The 14,985-nt window shown below is 39.8% G+C and overlaps 1 long non-coding RNA gene across 1 annotated transcript in view; it reads right to left on the reverse strand.

The window, feature by feature from the left end:
- LOC122802040 overlaps positions 1–14,443 on the reverse strand; it is a 47,464-nt gene extending 33,021 nt beyond the window's left edge. Inside the window, exon 1 of the long non-coding RNA XR_006364852.1 lies at positions 14,336–14,443. This is a non-coding gene — a long non-coding RNA (uncharacterized LOC122802040). The remainder of the gene's footprint in view (positions 1–14,335) is intronic.
- Between the last annotated feature and the right edge of the window lie 542 nt (positions 14,444–14,985).

The following is a 14,985-nucleotide window of genomic DNA, read 5'->3' on the forward strand; positions in this document are numbered from 1 at the left end:
TTTATTGTTGACCCTTAATAAGTTCCCAAATATTTATACACTCCTTCTTGCTCATGTTCTTTTTTATCACATTCTTGTCCCAAACTAATGTTTTCCTGGTGTACTATCATATTTTCGATTTGAACTCCGTCGACTGCACTTTTGTCAAACACGGAAATTTGAAAATGGTAATGTCGAACACCAAAAGCCAACCTAGGAACGGGTTTTAACATAGGTCGAGATAGGGGCGAGGTTTGTAGTTCGGCAATAGCAGTGAACACCTATCTCGACCCATGTTAAAACCATTCCTAGGTTGGCTTTTGGTGTTCGACATTACCGTTTTTGAATTTCCGTGTTCGACAAAAGTGCAGTCAATGGAATTCAATTAAAAAATATGATAGTAAACCATTTTCCTGCTGTTGCAGTTTTCCTGCTTTATAGGTTCATAGGTTCATACTAGGCTATCTGCCCTAGGACATTTATAAGCCTAGCCAGAGTGTGTTTGGCTTTCGCCACCCATTTTAAATTAATTTTGCAATGCCCTTTTTCGAGGTTAGTATACTGTGCCTCTGTCTAACAGTGACACAGAAGTGATACCCGGGGTAAACCTACGATCCCCCATCCACTCATCAAGATTCCTCTTGAAGAGAGTCAATGAGGGACTCTGCCTAACCTGGACTGGGATTTTATTCCAGAGTGAAGGGAGCCTCTGGGTTAGGAATCTGTCCCTCCAGCATGTCCTATTTATTTCAGTACTGAGGTTCAAGTCTCTCGAGCGAGTAGCTCGATGGGATTTGGATTTTCTGAGGTGCAGCATGTCCATTAATTCCGGGTTGGACATGGCTTTATACATCAGGCACAGATTGCCTCTGAGCAGGCGGTATGCCACTGAGTAGAGCTGGAGTTTCTTTAACCGGGCAGCATATGGCATCTGTTTGAGCCCTTTGATCCTCTTGGTGAGGTACTTTTGGGGTCTTTCCAGTTGCTGCAGGTGTCTGGTAAGGTACATCCCAAAAGGGGCATTGTACTCAATTATGGGCCTGATGAGGGATGAGTAAAGAGGCACAATGACCTCCCCTGATCTAGATGTGAATCCCTTCATGATTACGTGGGCTATATAAAATGTTTTTCTAACCACTTTGGCCACGTGGTTGTCAAATGAGAGATTGCTATCAACTTGGGTCCCCAGGTCCCTAATTACTTCTTCCGTACTTATTGGATTACCACCTATGTGGTAATTTGTGGGCACTTTGTTTTTGCCAAAGGGGATGACTGTACACTTTTTGACGTTTAGCTTGAGGCCATGGCTCTGCCACCAGTCGTCTGTTTCTATGAGGCCCTTTTGGAGGATGCTTGTGTCGGCTGGAGAGTCGATTATAGTGCCCAGTTTGCAGTCATCTGTGAACTTGGTCAGCCACAGTCCTTCCGTGTTGGCCTGTACCTTCGAGAAATATATACTGAACAGGAGAGGTCCCAGGACTGAGCCTTGTGGGACACCACTTGTAACTGGTTTGGAGTCTGACATGGCTCCAGCAATTCTAACCATGTGGGTTCTGTCCTTGAACCAGTTTGCAACCCATCTAGTGACATAGGGGTTTATATTTAAGCTGGTGAGCTTATCTATAATGCCTGAGTGGGGTATTGTATCGAAGGCTTTTGCGAGGTCCAGGTAGGCTGTGTGGACCACCTTCCCCTTGTCAATGGCCTTGGTGACTGTTTCAAAGAAATCAACCATGTTTAGGAGGCAGGATCTGCCCTTAACAAAGCTGAACTGGGTAGGATCCAGTGTCTGTAGGTCCCCGATATCTTTTTTTATGAGGTCCATGATGATCCTTTCCATAGCTTTGCAGACCAAGCTAGTCAGGCTTATGGGGCAATAGTTTCCAGGATCCGTTGAGGCACCACCTTTGTGGAGAGGGACCACTGTTGCTATACGCCACTCTTTGGGTACATATCCTTTGGTAAGGCTGAGATTGAACAGTAGTTTTATGTTTGGGTTTAGCTCTTCTTGGAGTTCATGTCGGACGCAGCCCGGGACACCGTCTGGTCCCACTGATGCTGTGTTTTTTGCTTTGGAGAGGGTGGCTCTTACCTGAGCATCTGAGATGTCAGGGGGGCAGCACTCTGCTGGGATAGATATTTGCCCTTTTGGTGGAGGGGGGGGGGTTTGCTCTGAACCTGTCAGCTAGGATGTTGGCAATGTCTGTGGGTTCGGTGTATTTTTTGTCATTTTGGACTAATTCTGAGCATATCTGGGAATTCCCACCCAGGTTCCTAACATAACTAAAGAAAGCCCTGTGATTATCCTTAGTGTCCTGTGCAATTTTTCTCTCGAAGCTGGACTTAGACGATTTTATGAGTGCCTGTAGTTTTTTGCTAACACTGATCAGAGATGCCTTCCCTTTTTGGGATTTAAAGGTTGCTTTTGCACATTTATCAGGACTGAAAGACATTCGTATATCATCTGAAAAAGTTTTGACAACTTGCAGTTTTGCTTTCAGTTCTTCATCTGATAAGCTTTATAGTTTTAAATCATCGACAAAGAGAAAAAGAGAAGTCTTTACACTTTGTTGTTTTCTAGAAGCCAACTTATAGCCATGACCTAAGCAGTTAAGTAGACAGCGTAATGGGTTAAGGGCAAGGCAGAATAACAGAGGTGATAGTCACCTTGGAATATCTCCCTTTGAATTTTATCCTTGTGATAATAATTTGTCCTTTATCATGGTTTAATTGCAAAGTGGTCTGCCACTGTTTCATGGTCACTGTAATGCAGCCAATCAGTGTAGAATGCATCTTATACATTTTTAAGCACTTTTATCCATGAATGTTGGATATTATCAAATGTTTTTTGTAGTCAATCCATGCCATACTTAGATTCTTCCTCATTTTAAAGTTCTCCACTATGACTTTAACAGCAAATGATCCTTTGTTCCATATGACTTTCTTTTATTGCCCTTTTGTTCTACTGCCATAATTGAACTTTCTTCTAAACGACTATAAACTCTGTCAGCAACAATTGCTGTCTATAGTTTATACATCGTCAGAAGGCAAATTATTGGTCTATAATTTTTAGGGTACCTTGGAGGTAGGATCATTGTTTTTCCTGTTGTTAGTCAAGTTGGTGTCTGTTCAGGGTCCTTTTACTCATGGCTAAATCTTCATGCAAAGGTGTTATTACTTTTAGCCAAAAGTTATGTACTGCATCTGGGCCCTGGGGTTTTCCATTTAGAGGCTTTTCTTAACTTTATTTCAATCTCTTTATCTGTTACTTCATCACATTTCATATCCTACACCTTTAAACTTCTTATTCTTTCTTTAACTTCTTCTGTCCATTTAGCATCTTTGTTATGTTCCACAGGATCTTCATAGATATTGCTCCAAAATGTATCTATTTCTTCTTTTTTTGGATGTCTTTCAACTCCTTTTACCTTGTTTCCCAATTCTCTATAAAACATTTTGGGTCATCAATGAATTGCTTATTTTGTACTTTTCTTTTATATTTATCTTTGTACCTTCTAAGTTTTTCTGTCTGTGCTCAAATTTTTAATTTATTATTTGTGATAGTGCATGATAGATCCTGGTCTGTTCTAATACTATGCATTGCTTTTATGACATCAATCCTTCTTAGTATTTTTGTTGCTCTGTTCCCTCTTCTATAGTCTTCTAACAGTGACACTTCTTGTTTTAACTGCTTTATAGTTTTCTCTATTCGATATTTCCATGATGGTATTTGATTTCTCCCCTTCCTTTCCCTTAGTACCCTGTGTTCTTGGGGTAGAACTTTGTCAGTTATTAATTTAGCTGCACAGTAATATACCATGTTTACTTCTGTTATATTGCATGGATGTGTATGAACAGTGCTAATTACTGTGCTCATTCGCTTTATCAGACTTCTGACTTTTTGGGTTTTATTGACCTTCTGGGGTCTATTTCTTTCATTGATCTTGATATATCTGTCTATGTCTATTAAATCAAGCAACTCTTCTCTTAGCTCATTTTCTTCCAAACTGAGGGTGCATCCCTTGTTTTCAATTTCCTGTGGGCATTCTATAGAAGGTTCCGTATATGTGGTCCTTCCTTTTTTAATTTCTTCAAGACTTTTGGGTTTCTAATATCATGACGGGAATGGACCCCATTCCTAAGACAAAGTACGATTAAAGTTCATGAAATTAGTATTGTTTCAGTCTTTGATGCCAGCCAAAAGTGCTCTTTGCAGCACCCGCAACGTGCCCAGTAATGACTCCTTCTGCAATTTGTATGGGGTTACATGGATTGGTAGCATATCTAAATATGACTGTAGATTCTTTTTATAAGATGCGTTGCTCCTACTACTATTGGAACTATTTGGGTATCTTTCCTGCACATCGCTCTCGTTTGTGCTTGCAGATCCTGATATTTTATGACTTTGTGTCTCCCTGTACACAAGACACTGTAGCCCCATGGGTGGGGTGATTTCAATCTTCAGTGCTGCTTTTGTCTTCTTTTCTTGGTGCACTAGATCTCATTTTCTAGTGTCTGTCTTTTGAACTGTTGGTAATGGCTGATCCCCAAACTGCTTTGTTACCAGAGTGTGGTGCTGCAGGTTGGGGCAGAGCTTGAGTGACCAACAAGAGTATCTGCTACAAATGCTCTTGCTATGTAGGCCTGTTTATGTCTAGCGATTCTTGCAAGTCATCTTGACCCCTTAGTCATTCTTTGACTTATTAAAGAGTGAAAGTATATAATTGTCCTACTCTTACACCTCATTTTCTTGTATTCGTCTGGTGCCAACTTGTTCCCACACAAGATAGTGGCCTTTGATGTATTCACAAGGGATTCTTAATCTGGAAAAAAACCCTTTGGAATTGGCATTATCTGATGTTGGATCAGCAGCTTCTGATTATGATGGCAGGAATGAGTTGACACAGTCAGAGAGTACAGTGCATGTGTGAGTGTTTTGGATATAGGGAATGCAAGCTTTACATTCCCCACACAGACCATGAACAAAACATCTATGCCTGCAGACATCAAGAAGACACACACACACACACACACACACACACACACACACACACACACACACACACACACACACACACACACACACACACACACACACACACACACACACACACACACACACACACACACACACACACACACACACACACACCTTACACCACACAGGAAAGACAGGTTACTGGGGAGACTAACAGTCTGGGAAATTTGGTACCTCCAGTGGACAAATGTCAGGATCTACCACAGGCACCCATGGGTGGGGAGGAACACACAGTCAGACAATAGTGCTCATTGGAGATATAGTTACCACCCTCTTCCTGTGGTTGGTGTGTCGATGGCCACAACCCAGCTTATCTGTAGCGCCATCATGGGGGAACATGCTAGTACCACTACAGTCTTGGCAGAGTTACTAAGGGTGATGTAGGTTGTGTAAGATGACTCAAGGGGCTGCATGTCCTGTATGTGTGATTGTTTTGATAGACCCCTGTCAGGCATGAGGCACCATCCACTGCTACCTTTACAGATGGTATCCATCATAGGCATTGATGACCTAGAATATTCCCTTACAATATTAACACTTCCATGGCTACATCTGTTGGGGGTGTCTACACCCATGAGAGGATATCCATGTGGATGTGTCAGCTGTGGCAGTGGCACATATCATAGCGGACATTGTCACTGAGCACACAACATGCCAGTATTTAGCCAGGGCCATGGTACAGCCAGTGCAACTTTTTGTAAAGCCAACACTTCTAGGTGGTTGTATGTATGTGATGCTCAGACCTCCACTATGCATGCCTTGGACAAGTCCAGTACATCAAACCACAGTGGCAGCTACTGCTAAGGCTGTGTCCCAGCAGACACACACACAGACACATACCACCACAGCTGACAGTACATATCACACACTTGCGTGCACTTACAGTGATCCTTTATGAAGCCTTTTATGTTAAACCCTAGCCAAAAGCCTATACACACAGCAGCACTATTTGTTTTCATTGTCCTCTGCACTCGACACCTTCCTCTTTGAAGGATATCCACACAATTGTTTCCTCCCCAACCCGTGCAAATGATGATGTGCATTGCCCTTTGTGTATTGTTAACTTGGATTGCCTGTATATGATGCACATAGTGATGTGCATGGGTAAGCACAGCCCAGTACTGTTACTGCATGCATCACTTTTAATGTAGTGTATCTGCTTTACTTTGCTTTACTATGGGCCAAAAGTATGTGTAACCTTATACTTCTTTGCTAGTGCCACAGCATACTGTGCCCACCTCCATTTGGCATGATCGTCCAGTGCTGCTGGTTCCTCTACTGACTCCTTGTCTGACTCAGCCTCCACTGTCTGGTGTGCTGGGGACTGCAGCTCCTGCAGCTGGACACTCTGCTGTAACTACTTCCTTAGTATGATATTGTGCAATGTTGCACATACTGAATATATATTTGCACACATGCCAGGGCTATACTGCAGGGTACCACCAGATGAATCCAGACAGCAAGGCATGCCTTCAACAACCCAAACACAAGCTCAGTAATATTCTTTGATTTTGAACAGGCATAATTGTACTCATGGTTTGTTTCATTTTGTGGATTTCTGATGGATATCATCAGCCGGGATTCAAGGCCATATCCAGCATTGCAAATAAGATGTTTCCTGGGAAAGTCATGCCTTACAAAATGTAGGCACAAGTCACAGGCAAGCCATATGTGTGAAATGTGATAACTGCCTAGGTGGACTTCAGACATATTGTGGGTGATACCCCGTGTATTACAGACCAGATGGCAGTTGATGCAGTGATAAACTTTGCAGTTTATACACCTCCTACCCAGTTTACCAGGTGAAGCCTTTATTTCATTGTGGGCCCAGACTATGGCTCCCAGTACATCGGGGAAATAGGTTATATCATAGAAGTCCTATTTGGTGCTCCCCCTCTCTTCTGTGATGCGAATGAACCATGTGTACTCCCTCACATGATAAAGCATGTCCACATATGCTCTCACACATGATGAAGCATGGCACTGAAAAACTGATGGAGTATTCTGAAAGCAGATGTCTGAGATGCCCCCACTGTGTCCCCAGCAGGTCACTAACATGTCCTTGTATTTAGTATACGTAAAACCACACATACCTTGGTAACCACCAGAATAGTCGATTTTACTGGGCTGCAGTTGAGGCTTACACATTTTCATTGCAGCTTGCATAATGTCCCTATTTATATGGGGTCTACTTCGAAAGCTCAAAGTTTCAAAACTTTGAACTTCGTATGGTTGAGATCATAAGATCAAAGTTTTGAAACTTTGAACGGTTTAAATGGAGATCGCCGTACAGCACGGAATGAGAAATTTGCCATTCTCTTCACTGTAGTGAGATCTCAGAGATGGTATATTTAATTAGAAGGGGGTAGGGGATGCAGTGGAGTAATAAATGTGAAAACAATTGTTTTTATTTTTTCTTTTATTGAAGTTTTGAACTTTCAAAACTTTGATGTTATGGTCTTAATGATATGAAGTTCACAATTTTGAAAGTTTGAGCTTCCAAAGCAGATCCTCTATATGGTACCAATCCATAATGTCTGTGTCATAGTACATAAAATGTTAAGTGTGGTCAGATAACATGACACCTCTGTCCACTGTTGTAGAATGTAGCAGCATTTATAACTTCTTACAGACACATATTTACTAATGCAGCAGCAACCCATAATGTTATTTAGCAATTCCCTTCACATGAGTGCAAACATTCATTTGAGTTCATTTATACAGCGTTTGCAGTGCCGTAGTATGTTTTTTTATATGTTTATGAACTGCTCCACCTTCTTGCCACACCATTCCACTCATTTTAATAATGCTGCTCATTACCATGCCATTATATGGCCATTAGCAACGTTTCCTCTCTGAATCACACACACCATGCATATGGCCACATGTCAAGTTAGTTTACTCACTACAATGCGGCAAATTGTTCTTAATCTTAGCCCTTATATTTTATTTCCAGACAAAATGCCCACATATAAGTCATTGTTTAGGGAGAGAGCACAAGCTAAGTAAGCTCATTTTCTTTCATATAAACATCATAAATGACATGCCGCCAATGTTAGGTGAGAAGAGTGCAGGGTTTCATTCATCTTGTCGTCGCTCTTCTTTCTGCTCTCGTTGTTACGAGTAGCAGACTTAAAGCTACTATTCTCATCTACACTCACAAGCATGATCTCAGCAGAATTATTGATGTAGTTAACCTACATGAGTCTTCCCATATAAGCCAGCATCTCTAAGGGTCTATATCACATTATCAAAATTCCAAAATGTCGAACACCATAAGCTTGACCTTGGAATCTCGAAATGTGATATACTCGAATGCTCAGAATAGTGAATTTTTTCCAAGGGAAAAAAATTGCTGTTTCAAGAATACACACACACACAGCACAAGCACACCAAAATACATAATCCACACATACACACTTCACAGAACCCTACACTAAACCGTACATACACTACCAGCTATCCACTTACCTTAACCCATCCCTAACCCTAAGGTCCCTAACTAACGCACATTCACCTTACCCGGTCCCTAACCCTAAAGTCCCTTACTAATGCACACTCACCTTACTCACTCCCTAACCCTAAGGTCCCTAACTATCGCACACTCACCTTACACGCTCCTTAACCCTAAGGTCCCTAACTATCGCACATGCACCTTACCCGATCCCTAACCCTAAGGTCCCTAACTATCGCATACTCAACTTACCCAATCCCTATCCATAAGGTCCCTAACTATCACACAATCACCTTACTTCGGTCCATTCGCACACTTACCTTAACCCGGTCAATCACCTTCTTGCTACAGTCGAGGAAATAGCAAAGCCGCAGAAATGGCCCACTGAATACTTTCCCTAGGAAAATATTCGGTGTTCTGCAGCTTCGCTATTTCAAGTGTTCACTGAATTGGGGTCAATATTATAACATTCAAAGTTTTAAGACTTTGATGATATAATATAGATCCCATCTATACAGACTGACCTCCTATTGCATATACATAGTTCTCAACATAAATATTAATATGGGTTCACATGTCCTCTTTGTTTGATCTTGACATCTTGAAAAACTGGAAAAGGATGTGGGCAGCATGTCATTCAATCTAGCATGGGGTTACAAATGTTATAGGAAGGAACTTCCAGATGTATGTGCTCCACGTAGGTAGAGATACGACCAAAGCTGGTCTTTCTGCACTAATTGCCTTTTCTTCATCTTGTCATGAACGTGAAACATAGAGTTAAAAAAATAACTTTCACTTCAGTCATATAGCTGTTTACTTAGATAAATTATACTCCTTTGTTTTCAAGTTCTCCTCAATACATTTATTTCTTTTGATGTTGCCATGCTGCCAAATATCTAACTGCTTATAGTGGAGGGTTGGCATCTATTTAATTAAAAAAAAGTTTAAGATCTAAACATTTGCATATAGGCTAGTGTATAAAATAATAGCATCATATATCCCTGCCTCATTCCTCACTCACCTTTACCAGAAGATTCTCATCATCAGCAAATATCATGTTCTTCACCTTATGGCACATGTTCTTATGCCATATAGTGAACTCTGTTTTATGACCTAGCTGTAAAAACTGGCCAAAGTATAACTTTCATGTTTCTACCAGCTATTTGATGAACTACACAAGACATTTTGAATTAAAAGGCTTCCCTTACACAGGAAATATGTAAGGATGTCAACCACTTGCTCATTGCTTTATTGTTTTCTAACCTAGCTATAAGAGTTAGCCGAAGTATAACTTTCCTGTTTCTATGTGCTGTCTGATGAACTACACAAGACATTTTGAATTAAAAAGCTTCCCTTACACAGGGAATACGTAAGGATGTCAACCACTTGCCCACTGCTTTATTGGTTTCAAAGCCAACGCAACACATCACTTTTTTTTTTACATATTACTTTTCACTAATTTGTACTACACAGGAAAGATAAATCTTCATGCATTCTAAAGAATTATGATAGATATCTGATCTTAACTACATACTATGTGTTCTTGACATGTATGCCAAGATTCATCTCTTGAGCTTCGCTCTTGAGGTAAATTTATTTGGCATCCACGTCTCAAACAAATAATAAGTAAGTTACAATCGGAGACCCAATCATAATCCTGTATACAGAGCATGATGCGCTGTGATTATGCTCCAAAATCAGAAAAAAGATAAACCAATTACACATAACTAAAGTGCAACGCCTGACTCTAACAGCACTTTCAAAGGTGTGTAACAAAGCACTGCAATGGTTGGGTATAAGTGAAAGGATGTTCCTTCACTCTCAACAGTCCTGGAATATCTTTCTTCCTATGTCCATGTAAGCAGCTTATTTAAATAGGGCAGTATTTAAAAACTGTCTCTGATATTTTTTTGTTACTTGCTGTCTATGCAGCAGCAGCAGCACTCACTAAGTACTTAACTGGTTTTCAAAGCCAGTAAAACACTTTAGCTTTTTTTTTTTTTTTTTTGTAACAGGTAGCCCATGGAGTAGAAAAAACTCCATGCACTACAAAGAGTTATGATCGGGTCTCATTGATATACCCTGTTATTATGTGTTCTTGAAATGGATGTGAAGATTCACCTCCCAAGCTTTGCTCTCAAGGTGAATTTCTTGACATCCATGTCTCAAACACATAATAATGTGATTATGAATGGAGGCCCAATCAGAGCCCTCTATTTTATTGTCATTGAAGACTTCCTTAATATCTGACAGTTACACATGAACAGAGGACTAAAGTTACTCATAAGACATTCCAGGATATTAATACAGTATTAATACTGGCTGCGAGTATGACAAGATCTTGGAGTTACTTGTGATAGCATCTGCTGCTGGTGCTGGTGGTGTGGAAGGTTCAGGGATAGTAGCCATGTGATCTGAGTCCAGCAGAGTTTTCACAAGACATTTTACTAAATTTGCCTTTGCTTTGGAACTGAGCTTCATGATTGACATTGGGCTGTTTTATCACCCACGCTGTAGTACAAAGCTCCTTTTAAATAATCACATTCCATTCTGAAGCTAGACACCCAATATTTTGGTGCTGAAATCCTTCACCTTTAGAAATGAAAATTATCGGTATTTTTTTTTTGTTAACTCTGCTTTATGTTGAGATTTATTATCTCCTGCACATCATGGGAAGCCTTTTGTACTAATACACACCACACCCTGAGCCTCCTCAAAGGCATAGCCTTATTGCTGTGGCCAGGAGGATTCACTGTAAATCTTTCACATAGTATTAATTCCAGAAAGCAGCATGTTTGCAGGTCTGCTAGCTTATGAATGAAGACAGGGGAAAGTGGTTAATGTACATAGATGCCACAACCTTAGCATCAGACAAAAGGCTACATGTTTCCAAACTACGGCCTTTTCAACAGCATTACAGGAAACAGTCAGGTGTACCACTGAGAGCATTGGCCTTGAGGCTGATGAGAGACAAATGTTAACCCACATTACTCAAGAAGTCCTTTTAACATAATAAAATAAAGATAATTTGTGTAGTAAAGCTAACATATTGAAACCGAGACACAACAAATACAAGTGCAGCCAACAGTAAACTAAGTTTTGCAGAACCCTTGGAGAAGTGATGGTGAGTTTATGAACCTTGGTTTTCAGAGAAAGAAAGTGCTAAAAACTTGGTGTTAATAGGCTGGGAGAAACTAAGTGAAGGAGCTACAGATATGTCTCACATAGGATAAACCACCATCAAAAAAACAATGCAAGACAGATAAAATGAATGCAGCAACAGTCATGCTTGGTAAAAACAGCTACTTACTCTTTGTGTGCTTTTATCAGGAGACCTGCACTATCTACCATTGTCTTCTATTTATGTTCCTATGCAAAAAAAATGCTCTACCTTTCTCTTTATTGCTATAGTCTCTGCCATTTTATATGTAAGTAGTAGGCTAGCTGCCCTTGCAGGCCATTTTAAGCCATAGCCAATTTCTGTTCAACTGTAAGAATCAAACCCTGTACCTTTTGTCTGTGAGGTAAACACTTTAATCATTATGCCAACCTCCAACTCAAAAGAGTAAGATGGTGAGCTTTTTCACTAAAAGGTTGTATGAATAAGGATGAGTTACCTCTCAAAATAAATTCTTCAGATTCTGCCCAATATCTAATATAAGCAGGAATTGTTCAATATGTTTGAATTTATTCACTCAGATCCAGTCTACGATATATTTACCCATCAAGGTACAGTCTGCTATATGTTGGCAAAGTTCTAGATGTGAGAGAGATCAACTTGCATGGTGTGTTGCTATTTTGTTGATGGAGGAGAACTTCATTAAACATTAAAAAGAAGATCAACTAGGTCATCCATATTGTACAGAGGCAAAGCTTGCATCAGTGGTGTAATCAATTCAGGCTCACTTATTGGTGTGATGTAACAGTGATGGTCGGTAGGAAGAAAATGGCTGAAAAATGTAAGGAGACTGTCACAGGCAGACCACTGTGCAAGTTCATCTTAATTCCAGAGTTGCTGCCTCAGTGGACATATTTGGGTAACTGGGTATGCGTGAGTAGTGTGAGCTTATAGAAGGGCATGCATGGTCATACCCTATGGATGTCTGATTTACAAACTTTAATGGGGGATGGGGTTGGGGGAATTGTCCTGTACTCAATAAAAGCATCATGCACTAGAATAGTTCCGAGCCAACCATCCTGTTCTTACACCTAAAGGGAATAAATAGGCATTATAAGCAACTAAGCTGCATCCCTGTGGCTCACTTATGGAAAGTAAAAAATATTTACTGAAACAAAGACTAGCAATTAAATCAGGGTTATAACTTTATATGTTGTTTTTGAAGCCACAATATATGGGTAGATTATTTAGACATTGCTCTGAGAAATCCCTTTGAATACTAACAAATCGAGTAAAGTCTGGTAGTGTGCATTGATTGCTTCTCGCATGTACTAATGTTTATAATATGCAGCATCATATCCTTTAATAAGAATAAGAAAACATGTATGGTGTCAGTCTAAAAGACAGTCCATTTTGATTATTTGTTTTAACTCTTATTTGTTTATTTTGTGCATGTAGAAAAAATATGCACCTTTCATGCTTATGCATGCAAGTCTAGCTTTTACATAATTTTTAAAATCATGAAAAAAGATTTCTAAAATTTGCTATACTGCAAAAATCTGGTTACTATCTGCTTTTTATAGTGTAATGCATTTAATTTTAGCAATGCATTTTGCTGTACAGCTGACAATATACTGTACTGATTTCAATGTAACCGTTTATAAATATACAGTGTAACCTTTCAGAGGTATGATCAGTGTTTTTGCAATATGCTTAGTCATGTGCCATCCCCATAACCACATCCCCATTTATGTCTGTCTTCCCACCTCCTCAGCAAGTATTAATTTTACGCAATGCCGTGCAATATGATGAAGTCTCAAAAGAGGAAGTGTATGAATGCTAAGAACACACCACACACTCATACACACACACACACACACACACACACACACACACACACACACACACACACACACACACATGCACCACACAAATATATCAACACTTGAATACATTCAGTGAAATATATCTCTGTCCCTTTCTCTCACCATACACACACACACACACACACACACACACACACACACACACACACACACACACACACACACACACACACACACACATGCACCACACAAATATATCAACACTTGAATACATTCAGTGAAATATATCTCTGTCCCTCTCTCTCACCACACACACACACACACACACACACACACACACACACACACACACACACACACACACACACACACACACACACACACACACACACACACACACACACACACACACACACACATTTCTCTGCTCTTCTCTCTCACTTTTTCTCTCTGTCTCATACACAGACACACACAGGTCATATGTTGAAGTTGTAAAGAGCTCTCCAATTTGCAGTCCAAAACATCAAAACATAAGCAACAAGCCCTACTGTCACACCATTACAGAGCCCCAGTATTGAGACATTATGTATAGTCAGGAATGTATAAACGTTGCGATTGTTGTGTTAAATCCAGCTTGGTTTCAAAACCAGTTAGGAACTTACAAAACAAGACAATTCCAACAATATCCTTTTCTCAGTAATCTAAGATGGCCGCAAACGTCTCACTTCTCAGTAAGGTACATGTAACTGTTTCCTGATTATTAGGGCATTGTTATCAGATTAAACAGAATCCAAAATAATATGTAGAAGTCAACCATCTAAGGAGGTCTGTTCTCCTTAACATGCACAAAGACGTAATGGCATTAGCCAGTATTCTCACTGACCAAGAAAAAAAAACTTATTTATGTAGTGAGATCCTACCTTTTCCTTTAATGGCACCTGAATTTAGAAACAACATTATGACCTTCAATTTGTGGCTAATGACCTATTGCCACAAGCAGAAGATTCAGTGCCTGTCAGCGTGGTTTGGGAAATGTGACCAATTGCCTGGTAAGCAGAAATATTTTGAACCTATTACAGGAAGTACCATTACTGAATAGGAACAGTGTATTTCTACATTGTCATGTTTAGACCTTTATACATGAAAAATATTATCTCAGAAATATGACTCATTAAAGTTCTGAGCTGAATTTAGATTTGATAAGCACATGAAGCTTAAAATGTGGGCAATCTTGAAACCTTTCTTAGTGATGTGAACATAAATGTGTATACAATAACTGAAACATACTTTGAAATGTCAATACCAAATTTGAAGGGTTCATCAGTTTTGTTTTTGGCAGACTACACAAAAATGGAGGTGGCTTCTTAATATTTGTTTGAGACTACCAAAAAGCAAGATGAAAAGAAAAATATAGAACTGAAACTGTTACATTTAAGAATTGCAAAAGATATGTCAGAAGTTGGAATCTTTAAGTGCTACAGAACTCTTTCTTTGGTTACTGCAGGGGACAAAACTACCTTAATACTCCACTGCAATTAAAAATAAATTTGCATAGTGGTGTTAATGAACT

Source organism: Protopterus annectens, chromosome 5.part0 (genome assembly GCF_019279795.1).
Source record: "Protopterus annectens isolate FY-2018-M chromosome 5.part0, PAN1.0, whole genome shotgun sequence".
NCBI classification, from domain to species: Eukaryota; Metazoa; Chordata; order Ceratodontiformes; family Protopteridae; genus Protopterus; species Protopterus annectens.